Genomic DNA, 14581 nt, shown 5'->3' with positions numbered 1-14581 from the left:
AATAGAAACATGAAAAACATCATGCATACGCGCTAAAGATGGAGGTAAGGCAAGCCTATATGCCACCGGTCCTTTCCTTTCTAAGATTTCAAAAAGGTCCCACAATGAAGTCATTGATGTAACTTCCCATTTGGATCTTGGTATCTCATGGGTTTCAATAACCCTGTTGGTTGTCTATGTTAAACTTTTACTCGTTGACACTCTAAGCATCTTGCTACCAAGTTCACGATGTCCTTCTTCATCCCTTTCCAAAAGAAGAGTGGTTTCAGGTCCACACTCACCTTCTTAACACCAGGGTGTGCCATGTATACTATGCAATGTGCTTCATTCAAGATTTACTGGCGTATATCTTCATTCGGTGGTACATATATCCTTCCCCAAAATCATAGTAGCCTGTCGTTATCAAGGGATCATTCTTCATATTTTGGGACCCATATTTCATCCTCCCTCAAACTTTTGTTAACCTCCTGATACCTGACGTCTTTAAATTATAAAACAATCAATTTCTCCCTCAAATTTGTCTTTAAGGGAATCACTGAAAATATCTGAGCCCTCCTACTTAAAGCATAAACCACCCTAATTATCATTCATTTTATGTAAGTGATATCAAAATCATATTTATTAATTAGCTCAGACCATTGTCTTTGTCTTGCATTTAAGTGGCCTTGAGGGAATATTCGTTGTAGCCCACCATGGTCAGTCCTAAGATCAAACTCCCTCCCTAGAAGGTAGTGTCTCCAAATACTTAGTGCATAAAAAATTGCTTTCATTTCTAGATCATGGGTTATGTAGTTCTCTTTGTGGTTTCTAAGTTTCCTTAATGCATAAGCTATTACTCTTCCTCTTGCATCGACACACAACCCAACCCTTCCTCAGAGGCATCAGTACAAACCAAAAATTTCTTATTCCATATCCGACACCTTCAAAATTGGTGTTGTCATTAATAACACCTTTAACCTTTGAAATATCTCTTCACATTTTTCAGTCCAAATGAATTTCTTGTTCTTTCCTTGGGAGCTTGGTAATATACTTCCAAAGGAACAATTTTTAGGTTCTTGACTATATAATTCACCTATCAATTTGAAATATTCCTAGAAGATTTAATCAAAAGAATACATTCAATCTATTCAACATAGTAGGCTTAGACTACATTATGTGATGTTAATGGTAGGGTGGTTGGTAGCATTATCATAACATAAAACTGAGATTGTCATTAGTAAAAAGAGAGAGAGAGTAAGCTTCTAATGTTTTATGATTTTAAATCATATATTTCATAATGAAAATAATTTAATGGTTCTCACAATGTTAAACTAGCACAACCAAGAAGCGTAAATGACTAGAATAGTGCAAGAGCTATTTGAGTTATTATTTACATTTATTTACCCATAGTTATTGCCCACCAAAATTTATGAAACTTGTTGAGTAATTTTAGATAATAAAAATATTGATGTTGTATTTACAAGAATCTTGTTGTATGACCAAATTGTACAATAGTATAAAATATTTTTATAACTGACAAAATATTATTGCCATATTGTAATATCTCAAATTCAATATATTATAATTTGTGAATGACCATAATTAAAATTTAGTAAAAATAGATTCTTTAAAAACTTTTAGACTCAACATTATTTTGCAACTTTAAACACACGTCACAAAAGGTCAAAATATTTATATATGATCTGCTTTAAATTCAAATAAACCAAAAATTCTTTTCATTTTTCACATTCATCATTCATTCAAAAATGTTGGATGGGATTCTTGAGTTTGGTTTCACTGGACTTTGGGATCTTAAAAGTTAAAAATTTACTTGACAAATATTAAGAGTCAAAAAAATTCACATAAAAAGATTTATGTGGAGGAAGATCTCATCAGAAAGTGGAGGATGATCTTCGAGAAAGTGGTGGAGCTTTAAAAGCGCATATGTAGCTAATGCACCGAAGACTATACTATATATATAAAATTCTTAATTTGACATGTCTTTTAAAAATTAATTATTAATATAAGATTTTGTTGAACATTTACAACTAAAATTGGGTATATCATAAAAATAAATTACCATGGCAGATCCTCGCTTTCTACGTGGCTTTCAAAAATAAAGAATATGAAGCATAAATGATCCCTTTCTCATTTAAGAAAGAAGACATCGAGTTCATTTTTAGTAATTTGGCATGGATAAAATTAACGTAACTATTCTAATTTTAAAAGATATTATTCCCTTCATTCCCATAAAGCAATATACAGAGAATTCCCACAGTCAAACATGAAATTATTATTTGGAAACACAAATCTCTCCTGGGTATTCCCATGATAAAATTAAAGAGAATCAAGATAACATCAAAGTTGAACTAGTTACAACTCCTGGTAGCATGGGTGTACAATAAACACTTGTGAAATAGAATGGAAAAAAAACCAAGAGCTGTAGCTTAACTAGCTGCTTCTCTTTTAAGGGGCGGAATTTGGCAATAAGATTTTTTTATGATATTGCAATGTTCTATAATTTAAATTTTATTTTTGAATATAAACATGGATTCAGTGTGTTGAAAAAAAAATTGAAACACTGAAATGTGTGAAGTTAACAACTATAAATTATGATATTCCACATTTTTAACAAAATTTCAGCTGAACTGAAGAAAATCTACCGTAATAAGAGCCAAATGATGCCTATACTACAAACCAATATGCCAAAAGAAAGCTTAACTGACCATCTAATTTAAGAACATGTAAATATTCAAAGACAACTAAACAATTATCATTGTGAGAATGAGTGAGGAAACAACAATTTAGAGAAAAAAATTGAGGTAAACTTGAAGCTTCATGAGGATGAAAGTTGATAGATTGGGAAGCTTCTCGAAACAAAAATCAGACTTGAGTACAGATAGCTTGTTGCATGTCAACAAATTTGGATTCTAAAGGAACTTTTCATGTGTTCCAAGGCTTTCAACATCTAGAAAAAAATGAAGCTAATGCAGAAATAGCTGTCCCAATATTAAAACATCCTAGGACTCTTTTTCAGATTCAAATTAGAATGGTGTAACACACATATGTAAAAAATTATGAGTATCAAGGATTTCATTTCTATTAGACAACCGCTGGGATTGACAATATTCAATTGGATTATTGAGGATATAGCTCTGTATATCATCTACAGTTTATTCACAAGCACCCGCATAGCCTCTAGAGAATTTGGTTATGGCAAGCCACTGTTTCAATCTAGTATCATTCTATGATAGAATGCTACAGAAGGCCTTTGTTTATGTAGGTCTGGAATCCAAGCTCTTGGACGTGGATGATAAAACAACCATGCACTGTTGGACTCCAAAGAAGTGGGATGCCAAAAAGCAAAATGTCATTCTCATACATGGCTTTGGGACCAATGTAATGTGGCAATGGTACCCATAGATAAAGCCTTTTACACAGAGCTTCAATGTCTATGTTCCAGACCTGGTTTTCTTCGGAGGTTCGACAACCAAAAGCTCTGAGAGATCAGAGATTTTTTAGGCAGAATCTCTCATGAAAATGCTGAAGAGATTCGGTGTGAACAAAATCAGTGTGGTTGGGACCAGTTATGGTGGTTTTGTGGCTTACACTTTGGCCTATCTCTACCCCGAGGCTGTGGATAAGGTGGTGATCGCAAGCTCAGCTATCTGTAGGCAGCTGGAAGACAACATAGAGCTACTTAATATGTCCAAGATTTCAGATCTTCTGCTTCCACAGTCTCCTGCTATTTTGAGGACTTTGACTAGACTCACTGTATACAAATCCCCAATCACCATAGTTCCTAATTTTATCATGAAAGACTTCATTCAAGTATGTATATATGTCATCCACTTTTTTTTCCACTATTGTTTATGAAATCCACTTTGGAGTTGACTCTGACTATCTAGAGAGCGAATTCTTTACATATCTACCACAATATTGAAATGGCTTGAAGTTATAACACAGACACATCTAACCCCAGGCTTGATATGCATCTGATGTTGTATATTTTTCCCAAGGTAGAAAGACATGGATAGCGAAGCTTGTAGAGTTAACTGATCATTTTACCATATCTAGACTATGCATCTAGCTTTTCTAGATGATGTTAGTTTGACAACAAATTAGTAACTTTGGGTAAAATGTAACTAGACAGTTTTATACCGAAATATTAGTTATGTAACGACGGTCTATGATATAAAACTATCAAATGCCCATGAAATGTAATGTGTGGAGAATCATTGTTGAATAAAAAATTCCAATCCAATTCAATTTCTTATTCAGTTTCTTGTCTTGGTTATTCTGTTGAGTTTCTTGTTTTTCTTCGTTATTTCTGTTATTTGTACAACAAGTGGTATCAGAGCTCCGAGGGCCGAGCGATTGGGCGTGAAGCTGTATCAGTTGTGAGGCGTTTTTTTTTTTTTCCGTGAAAGAGCCTGTCTGCGTGAAGACCATGTGAAGACCCTGCGTGTAGAAGTTGATGATGTCTGCGTGAAGACCGTGTGAAGACCCTGCGTGTAGAAGTTGATGCTGTCTGCGTGAAGACCGTGTGAAAATACTGCGTGAAGAGTTGATGCTGTCTGCGTGAAGACCATGTGAAGAACCTACATGAAGAGTTGATGCTGTCTGCGTGAAGAACGTGTGAAGACACTGCGTGTAGAAGTTGATGCTGTCTGCGTGAAGAACGTGTGTTTCTCCTGCGTATAAAGACTAGAACAGTCTGCAGAGGAAGTTCTACGTATAAAGACCAGAGCGGTGTGCTGTCTGCGTGCTGGAGCAGAGATAGCCGAAACTATGGTGCTGTTGCATACCAGAGATCGAGGAAGTCTGACCGCTGCCCAGAAGAAAACGCTGGTGAATCTGCCTGATTGCTGAGACACTGTGTGCTGCGTATTGAAGAAGCCAGAGCCAACTGAAAGAGCAGGTGCTGGTCAAAGCTGGGTGAAAGACCGACAAAAACCCTAGACCCTAGGAAGGAGGAAAAATGGCCAAGATGTCAAATGCGAAATTCGAGGTGGAGAAATTCACCGGAAAGAGCAATTTTTCTCTTTGGAAACTGAAGGTTAGGGATCTGCTTGTGCAACAAGGGTTGCACAAGGCATTGGATGGGGCAACTAAGAAACCTGCAACCATGACTACTTCAGACTGGGAGGACTTGGATGCCCGAGCTCTCAGTACCATCCGGTTATGCCTACCGAATGAAGTTCTCTTCAATATTGTTGAAGAGACTACGGCGTTAGGATTGTGGGAAAAACTTGAAAATCTCTATATGACAAAATCATTAACCAACAGAATTTATCTGAAAAGACAGTTATACATTCTTTGAATGAAAGAAGGTTCAAATGTTGTAGAACATTTGAATGTTTTTAATACACTAATATGTCAATTAACAGATATGGAAGTGAAAATACAGGAAGAAGATAAAGCCATAACCTTGCTATGTTCTCTGCCTGAATCGTGGGATCACTTCATAACTTCAATCAGCTTCAGCTCTGCTGATTCTTTGAAGTTTGAATCAGTCGTGGGAGCTCTCCTGTCTGAATAAGTACGAAGGAAATCCAGCACTGAAACAGCTGCGTCAGAAGCCATGGTCACTAGAGGACGCTCCAAGGAAAGAGGAGAAAAATCGAGGGGGTCTTCCAGATCGAAATCGAAGGGAAAGAAGTGTAAGGCAAAATGTTGGAACTGCAGTAAAGTTGGACACTTGAAGAAGGACTGTTGGAAACGAAAGGAATCCAAAAACCCGAAGAACGAAGCGAATCAGGTCGATTTAGGTATGATAGACGAAGTTTTATCTGCTGAAGAATTATGTATGATAGATGAAACTTCACCTAAATGTAATGTCTCTCAGAGTTTTGATAGCTGGCTGTTAGACTCTGGTGCTTTGCATCACATGTGCCCACATAGAAATTGGTTTACTTCGTATAAAAATGTAAACGGTAGTTCTGTGTTTATGGGTAACAATGTGTCATGTCAGACTGTTGGGATGGGGGATATCAAGATTAAGATGTATGATAACACAGTTAGGACATTAACTAGTGTTAGACATGTACCTGATTTGAAGAAAAATTTAATCTCTTTGGGAGTGTTGGATTCAGATGGTTATAAGTTTACAGGTCAGGATGGCGTCTTGAAAGTCTTTAAAGGAGCCCTTGTGGTTATGAAGGCAGAAAAGGTCGGAAATCTTTACAGGTTAAAAGGAAGTACTCAGGTCAATGAAGCAGCGGTTGCATCAGAAAAGGAAGAAGCAGGTACTCGTCTGTGGCATAAAAAATTGGGTCATATGAGCGAGAAAGGTCTTCATATACTGATGAAACGTAAATCTCTTCCCGGTCTGAAATCGTTGAATTTAGATTTCTGTAAACATTATGTGTATGGAACACAGTGTAAATAGAGATTTAAAGCTAGAAATCATAATAGTAAAGATGTTTTAGACTACATTCATTCTGATCTGTGGGTGCCTTCCCCTGTTGTGTCATATGGAGGTGCATTGTATTTTTTAACGTTGATTGATGATTACTCTCGTAAAGTTTGGGTCTATATGCTAAAAAGGAAGTTGATGTATTAAATGTCTTTAAACAATTTAAAGTAATGGTAGAGAAAAGAACAGGCAAATCTATTAAATGTCTAAGAACTGATAATGGTGGTGAGTTCACTTTAGTTGAATTTGAACAATACTGTAAGGATGAGGGAATTGTTAGACACAAAACTGCTGTTTATACTCCTCAGCAAAATGGTGTTGCTGAGCGTATGAATCAAACTCTTATGGAAAGAGCCAGAAGCATGATCAGCAATGCTAACTTGCAAAAGGAGTTGTGGGCAGAAGCAGTATCTACTGCTTATTATTTAGTTAATAGATCACCTTCAGTAGAAATTGATTGTAAAATTCCTGAAGAAGCTTGGACAGGTCAGTCTTGTGATTATTCACATTTGAGGATATTTGGCTGTGATGCTTATTCTCTCATTCCGAAAAATCAGCGTTCAAAATTAGATCTAAAGTCGAAATGATATGTCTTTGTTGGGTATGACTATGCAGTGAAAGGATATAGGTTGTGGGATCCTACATTGCGCAAGATAGTCATTAGTAGAGATGTAACATTTGATGAATCCTCTTTGTTAAAATCAAATGTTGAAAGAATTGAACAGGAACAGGTATCGCCGAATCAACGAGTTCAGTTGGAGGCTAGATCTTTCGATGACAGTCGAAAGGAAGGAGAGACTTCTGGAGAAAAAGGTGTTGAAGACACAAAGGAAGCCATTGAAGCTTCTAAACCAGTGCAAGTTTCTGAACTAGTTCAGCAACCAGTCACTCTGAGAAGGTCTACAAGGGAAAGGAAAACTCCCAAAAGGTATGAAGATTCTGCTTCATCTTTTGCTTTGATTACTGAAGATGGGGAACCTTCTTGTTATCAGGAAGCAGTAGATGATACAGATAGCGAGAAATGGAAAATGGCTATGGAAGAAGAAATGGACTCCTTAGCCAAGAAAAATACCTGGGATCTTGTAGAGGTTCCTGAAGGGAGAAGTGTTGCTGGATGTAAATGGGCCTTCAAGCTGAAACGGAAAGTTGATCGAAGTATCAAAAGGTATAAGGCGCGACTGGTAGCAAAAGGGTATTCTCAGGTTGAAGGTATATACTTTCATGAGATTTTTTCTCCAGTTGTAAAACTTGTTTCTATACGTACTGTGTTGGTACTAACTGCGTTGCTTAATCTTGAGTTAGAATAGTTAGATGTTAAAACAGATTTTCTACATGGTGATTTGAAAGAAGAGATATATATGGAAAAACCAGAAGGTTTTGTACGAGGTCGCAGCAGAAGATTAGTTTGCAAGCTCAGGAAATCATTGTATGGTCTAAGGCAGTCTCCCAGACAATGGTACAAGAAGTTTGATTCCTTCATGGTGAGCCAGAACTTTATAAGAAGTGAGTATGATCATTGTGTGTACTTCAAAAGTTTCAATGGCATATTCATTATCTTAGCTTTGTATGTTGACGATATGCTTATTGCAAGCAAAAGCATGGAAGAGATCAACAGGTTAAAGGCTCAACTCTCTAGGACGTTTGATATGAAGGATCTTGGAGCAGAAAAACATATCTTGGGCATGGAGATACACAGAGACAGGAAAAATGGTAAGCTTTGGTTATCACAACAGAAGTATATGGAGAAGGTACTTGAAAAGTTCTCTATGAATAATGTGAAACCTGTTAATGTTCCACTAGCTTCCCATTTTAAGCTTTCTTCTGTTTTGAGTCCTAGAGCTGATGAAGAAAAGTAGTATATGTCTCATGTACCATATGCAAATGTTGTAGGCAACTTAATGTATGCGATGGTATCTACAAGACCTGACATTTCACATGCAGTTGGAGTTGTCAGCAGGTTCATGGCAAATCCAGGTAAAGAACATTGGCAAGTAGTGAAATGGGTGCTTCGATATCTAAGAGGCATAAGTGACCATTGCATCGTCTTTAATGGTAGTGAAGGATCAGTCTGCGGATATGTAGATGCTAACTATGCAGGTGATTTGGCCAAAAGAAGATCTACTACAGGTTATGTCTTTACTCTTGCAGGTGGAGCAATTAGTTGGATGTCAAAGCTTCAAGAAACAGTTGCGTTGTCCACTACTGAAGCTGAATATATAGCTGCTTTAGATGCTAGTAAAGAAGCAATCTGGTTAAAGGGTCTGCTCGATGAGATTGGAAGGACGCAAGAGAAAGTGAATGTAATTTGTGATAGTCAAAGCGCTATTCACTTGGCTACAAATCCTGCTTATCACAGCAAAACCAAGCACATTGATGTAAGGTATCATTTTCTGAGACATGTGATCGATGGCGGAAAAGTAGCTCTTCAAAAGGTCCATACTCGAGAGAATTGTGCAGACATGTTCACAAAGCCAGTTACAATAGAGAAGCTGCGGTGGTGTTTAGCTTCTCTTGGCTTGTAGAAAAGATGATGAATGGGCATGGGCAAGAGATTAGGAAAATTGTTGTCAAGGTGGAGTTTGTTAGTTTGACAACGAATTAGTAACTTTGGGTAAAATGTAACTACACAATTTTATACCGAAATATTAGTTATGTAACGACGGTCTATGATATAAAACTATCAAATGCCCATGAAATGTAATGTGTAGAGAATAATTGTTGAATAACAATTTCCAATCCAATTCAGTTTCTTGTCTTGGTTATTCTGTTGAGTTTCTTGTTTTTCTTCGTTATTTTTGTTATTCGTACAATAGATGAAACATAAGACGCAACGTTTAAAGACACCAGTCATCAATTATATAACCGCTGCCTTGTTTTTGTTTGTATCTACTGATCTAAGAACAAATTCTAAGGGTTTATATGAATAGTGATGCAAAGTCCTTGAAGAATTTGAATTCAGAGTTGTTCCAAGAAAATTGAATCTGGGGACTGCTTCTTATTTAAAGAACAAATAGAAATATGGCACACAATGATTACACATGTCAGTTCGATGTGGGTTATACTAGAGGAAACCTCGATCCACACACTATAAAGTTTTCTAAAGGAGCGTGGTGCTAAGAGGAGATATTCGAAATAAATCTGTATAGCGAGGAAGATATTCGAAATTAAATATGCTTAGAGAACACCTAGTACCGTTTGGTAAGGTAAAGCTTCAGTGGTATAAGGTATTGGTTATGGTCACAAGGTCTTTCTGATACAAAACACTGGGTTGACTGCCCCATAAACATTACATTGACTACCCCTATAAACTTCTTTTAAGTGCAACCTACATTATATTTAATTAAAATATCACTTGTTAAAACAACTCTTCACTAAACTTTTATCTTCCGTCGAAAGGGAACAGCTGCAAAGTCCTCGAGCCAACAAACTACAATTGGATCTACCATGGCACCTCCCCAGGATCAATTGTGAATGTGCAGACATCATCAAAAGGTGAAGAACGTGCCATTTCCAGCTTTCTCATGTTCATAGGAATGCAGGCAGAAGCCCTTCCTTTAGTAAGCAAGTTTTCTTTCGGAGGTCGAAGATTCAGTGTGGGCTTCTTTTATCTTTGTTTCTGTACACTGTAAGTTGTGCTTTGACTTATCTGGAATTCTGCAGATCTTTTAAGTGAAAGCTTATATTTATTGACAATTTGTTTTTACGGTCCTTGGAGTTTCCAGTGTGTCTAACTTTCTTTGTCATGAATCGCTGCTTAGAATAGGTTTGATTTTGATTATAATCTTCATAATTACTTCATTTTCTCAAATTTGTGTTGACATCTCTGTAGATCTGTGCATTGAAGGTTGTCAGACAGCTTATCTTCCATTGTAATAAATAAGATTTGGTTTGGGTTCTTCACTGCCATGGGAGAACGTTCAGGGCCAAGTGTTTAATGAATAATGCTCAAACAGAACTAAAAGTCTTAGTTTTCATTAGGTGGTGCCGAATTATCCAGGTCAGAGAAATCCATTAAAAACATAACACAGAAGTCCAATTGTATACCAACATAAGGAATGGCACAAATGGAAAGGTATGAGTTCAAGTGTTTGATGCCATAAGTGTCAGAGCGTCGATTCCAAAAAAAACACGCAGATCACATTCAACAAATATCAAAGCGGGGTTTTAAACAAAGAACATTTGTTACCAGGTTTCGTATCCAGATTTTATAGTAAGCGTTGCAAGATTCGTGTTAACATATGAGCCGCAAAGGATATTTTTTCAAAACCATATGTGCCCAGGTGCCAGTTTACAAACAGTATCAAATTCCATTTCTGCATTTGAATGCCAAATGACATGTACGCATCTTTCTAAAGTGGTGTAGATTTTACTGCAATGCCCAGTGTTTGTAAAAAAATATCAAATGCCTAATTATTGTGACATTTACAGCAATATCTACAGAGATCATCCCACAAATGTTCTGTCATATGAGATGGTTCTACATTAGGAAGATGTCATTTGCGTTAAGGGGCATTTATGACAGATAAAGAGATGAAGGAAAACACCTAGTTTGCAAGTGTTCTTCCAACTTTGGTCACAAACTTCAGAATGCTTTTGAAGTGAAAAGCCCATGTGAAATCCCTAGTTGACATATGTTGTGTTTGCTATTGAGGATTGTTTGCTCAAAACCAAGAATATAGAGCTCTCTGAGGAGTTTAAATGCAGACACCATACAAGCATGCGCATTGGGCAAATACAAATTTGGATTTCTTTGATCTAGGGTCATATGCTCAACTTATCGCCTTAATTCTAGACCTGAAAGATTAGAAGCTTCCAAATCTAGACAAAAGATAGGTAGAGTCAGAAGCATACCTGATCTCCCTTAAAAAAATTTAACGAGCAGAATCCCATAGTCTAGATTTCGGGCTCAAATCTCATGGAGAAACCTTAGAATGAAAAACTAGATCTAGAGGAAATGCTGCAGAAGGAATTACACCCAATGACATTACATACAATGTTTTGATTAATGGCATTTTCAATGCAAACAGAATGGGGTGTTGAGAGTTGTTCTTCGGTATACAATGCACGCAGTGAAAATAACAGACGAATTTCATAAATCCCTCTAAACCCCAAGTATCTCAATTGAGAGATCCCATTATCACTCAACAAAAATCATCATTTCTCAGGTTTTGGAACAACAATTGCAACATTATAAATGTAGTAGATATTGAACCAAATTAGTCATACATGCATGGGCCCATAGGTCTCAAGGGTTCAACATAGCTCTGTTACCAAGTGTAAGGACCAGTTCTATCTATATCTATATATATATATATTTAACGAAATAAATCACAATAAAATGAAACCAGAAGAGAAAAACTCTGGGAATTCATATTTATTCAACAATTGCCTAACACATTCCTAAATTTCCTTTCACTGAACATATCATAAAATTGACATATATTTAACTAAGGCCATAAAGAAATCATACAAAATAATATTGCAACACACATGTACCATTCACCAGAATATCAGACTCCACTTGATTTGTTGTTACTTGCCTTCCCTTGTTGTCGGTCACCTCCTAGAGTGAATGACGACGTACTTGATCCGAACGCGATGACCCACCAGTTAACCTCCCAGCCTACTCCTTGGGTACTCTTCTTCCCTGTGGACCCCCCGAGCTACAATCAGGTTGTACAATGGAGGAATGCAATAGTTGGTAGAGGAGAGCACTCCTTCGCTCAAGAGTCCCCTCTCTAAAATCCTCTACCTCACCAAAATCACTATAGTTTTGTAGTCACTGCTCTGACATAGTCTCATCCATCCCACAATAGGGTTCCCAAAAAGTCCCTTCTCCCATGGCTTGCCCCTTTTTTTATAGGAGTCCTCATAGGTGATAGTTGGCATGCCATGCATAATTAATTAGTTTTTTATAATTCAATTGTTTGATTATTCACCCACCCATGTGTCACTCTCTCATCAAGGGTCCCCAAAATTATTTAATTAATTTTAATTTAAAACTAATATTTTCCTCACCTCTACAAGATTCCTATTTCTTCTCCTAGTTGCCTCTTAGTCCCCCTTGTTACTCCTTAATTTGTGTCAATTAATGAGTCAAGATTTGATCCCCTATTTACTCCCTAATTTAACTCAAGTTATCTCTTAGATGGATATTCTTATGTTGGTTGTTTTTTTTTTTTTGTTCTCTGAATAAGTATACTCCTATATTGATACAAAATATTTTTACAACGAGGCAGTAGCCTCAAGAGGTCTAGCCTAGTAGAAGGCTTACTCACATGACATACTTGGAAAATAACCCATAGTAACTAGTTGCATACCAACCAAAACTAGGACTATTACCATAACATTTAAGCAGGAACCACCATGACAAAATGCAGACTAACTGGAGTGCCAAAACTGCTTGACTAAGGTGGTACTTTTGACCCGAACTGTTAACATAGATAGAAAACAACTAAACATAGACACGATGACTACAAAAGAGAATGACAACCTGATCAAGCATCATGAGCCGTGGAAGGCAATTCTTCCACAATCCGACAACCGAAACTGGAGAAGTCGTCATCATCAGAGGGATGGCCCTCTTCTGTTGGTGGATCCCCTTCACCTGGAATGTTCGAGCACACCAGAGCAGGCTTAACCTGGAAAGCAGAATTCCTTGGAACATCGCCCTGCTGGCTAGGATTCTGAGAGGTGCCTGGCGAGCCTTCCACCCCCGGCTTCGATATCGCCGAAACCATGCCTTCTGTGCTATCGCTCAGCTGAATCGTGATAGTAACAATGAAAGAATGATTGCTGAGCGTGCAGGGGATTCGAAAGCGGGCCGAGTGCTCATGAGTATGGAGGGGGTTCGACATTGCGACACGCTTTCCCCGTCCACGACCATGACCGCGTTTGGGAGCAGGATGACTTTCTGAAGAAGAGCCAGTGAAAGTGTCTGCAGAAGAGGAAGAAGCTTGCCGTATAGGATGACCACGGATGCCTACTCAACAGCAACCCATTCTTTGTCGTAGGATAGTCATATTACTCAGAGCATAAAGAGCAGGACAGCCAGCAATTCTTTGCAGAACAGGGGGGACTGGAAGGGGGAGAGTTATCAAGTTTGTCGGAGAATTGAGAGAGCTGGAGAGCATACAACTGAAGAGAATGTTGAAGGGGCTATGGAGATCCAGGAAAGCCCACACAGAAACTACTCCGCGAGCCTGAACACTATGGAATCCTGAATCATCCACAAAGCAGAGCACTGCGCCTGCAAGGAGGCCAGACAAACGCGAGATAGGAACAGAACTGAATTGGGGGAGCGCCATCGAATTTGAGCGAGGGAGCCTGTTTGGAATGATGAGCCTCATTAACACTGCTATGAATGTGCTATCCAGGGCATTGAAGATAGATAGCAGGTGAGGCCATGTGCTGCAGTACATACGCCACGTGCCTGCTCCTCCCGCCGCCTTTGACCCATTACCTGTCCCTTTCACCCGCATTCAGGAATCCTTATGTTGGTTGTTGCCACATGGAGGTTCTCTACATTTCTCTAAAATTTAATTTATTAATCTTATTTTAGTTCACCATCCTCTTCTCTTAATTAGGTTTAACTATTTTAGGATTAATCTTTATCATTACAATTATGTCCCTCTTTTCCCTTTTACCTAATTAAACTACATAGTCTACCTAATATTTTCCAACATGGGAAGGGTAGAGTTTTTTAAGGTAACCTATTTTATTTCTTCCTATGATCCTCTTAACCCAAGTTTTATTTTTGCTTTAATTACCTTGGTTTCTAACATCATTTACCCTTGATGTAAATTTAACTAGTTTTCATTTCTTGATTATATTTACCAATTAATATATTTTTAATGATTCCAAGGGTGACAAGTTTGGTCGTGCCCTTCAAAAACTTCCCTTGAAGTTCCAAGGTTTCCACGCCTAATATTTTATTTGTGATGCCAAGGGTGCCAAGTTGGTTGTGCCCTTCAAGAAATTCTCTTGAAGTTCCAAGGGTGCCACACCACTTGCCCTTCAAACATTCAGTGATTATGAGGGGAAAGTATAGGTGCAACGACATAGACCACTATCATCTCTTATGTTGTCTGCTATAATGAGACTAATGGTGTCGGGGATCAAGGAATCCACCTTGATGTGCACCCCCCCAGTAAAATCCTCATGAGCGACCCAAGTTTGGGACCT

At 37.8% G+C, this 14581-nt stretch overlaps 1 pseudogene; it reads left to right on the top strand.

The window, feature by feature from the left end:
* The first annotated feature begins 3192 nt into the window (after positions 1–3192).
* On the top strand, positions 3193–4844 carry LOC149163303 (uncharacterized; annotated as a pseudogene).
* The last annotated feature ends 9737 nt before the right edge of the window (positions 4845–14581 follow it).

The sequence above is a fragment of the Pinus tabuliformis genome, chromosome 5_1 (genome assembly GCF_031772625.1).
Source record: "Pinus tabuliformis cultivar Carrire ecotype Pingquan chromosome 5_1, CPIR1, whole genome shotgun sequence".
Classification (NCBI taxonomy): domain Eukaryota; kingdom Viridiplantae; phylum Streptophyta; class Pinopsida; order Pinales; family Pinaceae; genus Pinus; species Pinus tabuliformis.
The sequence above is the reverse complement of the archived record's forward strand: the minus strand, read 5'-3'. Positions and strand labels throughout refer to the sequence as shown.